General features: G+C 30.7%; 1 non-coding gene across 1 annotated transcript; it reads left to right on the top strand.

The window, feature by feature from the left end:
- The first annotated feature begins 3,392 nt into the window (after positions 1–3,392).
- Positions 3,393–3,464, top strand: TRNAV-UAC (transfer RNA valine (anticodon UAC)). Its single transcript has one exon. It is a non-coding gene; the product is annotated as a tRNA-Val (tRNA).
- The last annotated feature ends 485 nt before the right edge of the window (positions 3,465–3,949 follow it).

Raw genomic sequence — 3,949 nt, 5'->3', positions numbered from 1 at the left:
ATTCAGCCAAGAAGGAAAGTTACCCTGAGCACTATCATTGGATTCAACTGGTTTATTGTGCTCAATGCTCATGGTATATGAAATAAGTGTTTGAAGGTGAGCTAACTAAATCTGAACAAAACTACATTTCATATTATAGTCATTCCACATCCTAGGTTTAACAAATTTAATGGCCATACAATGATTTGTTTTTATTATTCTAAATTCACTAAAACTTTGTGCTTTGCAAGAAGATGGTGATATTAGAAAAATCAATCTTTGATAAGAAAGTTGATTTGGGCATTTGATTTCCCTTGTTTTGTGGTAGCATTTCATTGTATATGGTTTTGCATAGAGTAAGATGACTAATGCAGAATTACGTCATATTATTAGTGGTAAATTGACCTACAAGATCGAGAAGAGGTACTTATTATTTTATGTACTACATAATTTTTAAAATTTTAAAATTACTAAATTATGCTTTAAACATTAGCAATGCTATGTATTAGTAGAATCAGAATGCAGTTTGGAGAATCATTGAACCAGAAAAAGTATTTCATAGGAATTTTAGAAAGAAAATTCTTTTTTAAGAAAATTTGTTGTCTGAATAGGGAAAATTGTGGAGACATTTTGGAGTAGTTTTTACAATGGTGCTTTTACTATTCATGGCAGTACAATTTTGAGGATGACTTTATAGGGCTAGATAAAAAATTGCAGGAACAAGATGTAGCAAACTAGGTTGACTATAGGGGAACAACTTTAAATTTGATTCTCTTGCATCTATTGTATTCTTGAGTCTTGACAAGTATTTTCCTATTTAGAGAGCTAGAGTTCTATTTTCTAGGAACATTTTATTTTGATGATATAAGTTGCTTGTTTTATCAAAAATAACCTTGGGATTTTGGTATGTGCCTATAATACTACTTTTGAATACATGGCATCTAATGGCTTCTTTCAATATATAATGGAGAAGAACTTTGTCAATGGAAAAACTATTCTACATAGATATTCATCAAGCTAACTAAACCTATATCTCATGATTGGACATAAGAAACCTATGGGAAGACAGCTAGAAGAAGGTGAAAGGGAAGATGATTATGAATCACAAAATTTTGATACCAAGGTTAAGATATATTGTCACCAAAGTTGCTATAGTTTAGTTCAAACATAAATCCAAAGGTTGGCAATTTGAAATTCCAAAAATTTAGCATGTTTTTATTTAGATATTACTTTGTATCAAATTATGCATGGGTGCCAAATGGGCTTTGCATATGATTCTTGCTAGAAGGAAACTTATATCCACATTTTATGAAATAAATGAAACAGTTGAGCATAAGAGTACTAAACAAAAATTTTAACCTTGAAATATCAAAAAGGATCAAGGGGGTTTTCTGGTTGAGTTTATTTAAGTAAAAGAAGGGAAAACAAAAATTGTCATCCATGCACAACACCAAGGGGAACCACCCTATTTTATTTCACATTAAACTCCAATGATATTTACACTTATGTTGAGGTTTTAGGTGATTTGTCTAATAGATATGAAGTTTTATGCATTTATGTAACAAACATTACATCTTGAAAAACATGCCAAACAACATCATTAAGGAGAAAATGAACATCACATGTACCTTCCACTACACAAGACTGATCATCTCCTTCGAAAATAGATTTATAATTTGTGTTATCCGTGGATAAAATTAGATACTAGTTCTTGTGATAAGTGAAATGGTGCAATTCTATTGAATCATAGAACTAACATCTAGTGTATTCTTTCTCATTTTAGGAGACAATAAAATTATATTCCCCTTAAAAAATTTCTACCCCTTCATTAACTGTTGCATTAGCCTAATATTTTGACTATGATTTACTTCTATTGGGCATCGTGGTATTGCCTGATATTTCTCTTGTCTTAAGTTTCAATCTTCACTTGTTCTTTTATATTTGCATCTTATATTGTGAGTAACATTTTTTAATATATGAAAGATCTAAGTTTCTTGATTGTAGGTTTTAGTGTGTGGATTGGTTGGAATTCCTTCATTAGATGGTGTATTTCGAGTCTCCAATATGTTAAATAGTCACATTTGTTATCTCTAACTAAGATATTTTTTTGGTGGCCTCAACTAGCCTGTACCTTATATTTTACATTGTAGTGCTTCTTCTCATTGTTGTGCTTGTAGAAATTCATTTTGTAGATGCCTGAAGTATTCTTGATTGAGTTATAACTTGGTTCTTTCTTCTAACACTGCCAAGTTGCCATATCTTTAAACCATATTACATACCTTGTTTTCCCCATTCAATAAATTGGCTTGTCTGAATTTAAGAGCTAATATTTGGGATTTTTGGTTGCAAATAATGTGCAAAAATTTGGTAACAAGTGCTAAGAAAATCATTGAGGAACAAGCTAGTTTGACAGAGATTTATAGAAAGATGCAACAAGTTTTTCAACAAATAGAAATGAACAATACCCTACCATCGACTACCTCAGTATGTTAAACTAGCTTTATACCTTACTGTATTATCTTTTAAGGGCATTGTTGAATTATCCTTGTCTTTGCTAGGAAGACAGATGGTATTCTATACCCAAACATTTCTGCAACCTTTCAAGACATCTATATTGATGCATTTGTTTCCACATAGCTGTAACAATTTTTTCAACAAATAGAAATGAACAATATCCTGCCATCGACTACCTCAGTATGTTAAACTAGCTTTAAACCTTACTGTATTATTTTTCAAGGGCATTGTTGAATTATCCTTACCTTTGTTAGGAAGATAGATGGTATTCTGTACCTAAACATTTCTGCAACCTTTCAAGACATCTATATTGATGCATTTGTTTCCACATAATGTAATTATTTTGAAAGCAGAGATCCCCAAGCCAACGATGAAACCCATATTTAAAACTTCAATTCTAATAATAGCAAATAACTAGAAAAGGTTTTATGATTTTCAAACTTAAACTTGATGTTATTACTTCTATAATATGCTATAAATTATTTCAAAGATTTGAAAGAGTTAGTTGAGAATCCATTCTAATTGTTTGATGAAATTTAGTTAGCAAGAGGGCAGTTTGAATTTGCGGATTGATGACTTACAACAATTTTGCATTGAACAGGTGCACACTGAGGATTAGAATTAGACCATGTGCAAGGCAATCCACATGCATAAATGTATCATTCAAAATTTATGTACATCCTCTTTGTGTTGCATAGAGCTAGATAGATATTGTAAGGTTTTGTCTAAGAAACACATAGTTGTTTCATTTTCAAGGCAATGAAAAGTTGTCCAATACAAAAATGCAAAATGGCTAGCAATGATCACATGTTCTCAACCATTATTCATAGTAAAAAATCACTACCAAACCAAAGGGTGTTTTAAGACCCAAGATTTTGAAGGGTAAAATTATTCTTTAAAGGGTGCTAGCTCAATGGAAAAGCACCTGCTTTACAAGCAGGAGGATGGTGGTTCGATTCCATCGTGCCCTAACATGAATTAATCAATGATATTATAGTTTATATTTAACAATATTGATTTTTCTAAATAGTGAGCTATTTTTTAAAATTCATTGTTTTATATCATCTCTAGAGAGACAAAAGTGGTATTCTCTCTAATGAGAATATTTTTATCATCTTAAGAAAGACAATAAGTGGGATTAAAGACACGTCTCTCTATAGAGACAAAAATACAATTGTCTCTCAAGAGACAATAATATTGATGTTACTCGCTTAAAGACAATATTTAAGACAATAGACAAGTTTTGTATTGTCTCAAGTTAAGACAATTCACTCAAAAATTGTCTCAAATATTGTCTTAAAAGCCCCCTCTATGTAGTTATCATATTTGAATATTTAGGCATATGTTTTGTTATCAATTCATTATAGTACCCTTATTTTTACTATTACTATATATAGTAAGATCTTCTTTCAATTAATTGCAACCTATGAGGAAACGAAAATTGCCAGCATTTTAG

The sequence above is a fragment of the Cryptomeria japonica genome, chromosome 9 (genome assembly GCF_030272615.1).
Source record: "Cryptomeria japonica chromosome 9, Sugi_1.0, whole genome shotgun sequence".
Lineage (NCBI taxonomy): Eukaryota > Viridiplantae > Streptophyta > Pinopsida > Cupressales > Cupressaceae > Cryptomeria > Cryptomeria japonica.
The sequence above is the reverse complement of the archived record's forward strand: the minus strand, read 5'-3'. Positions and strand labels throughout refer to the sequence as shown.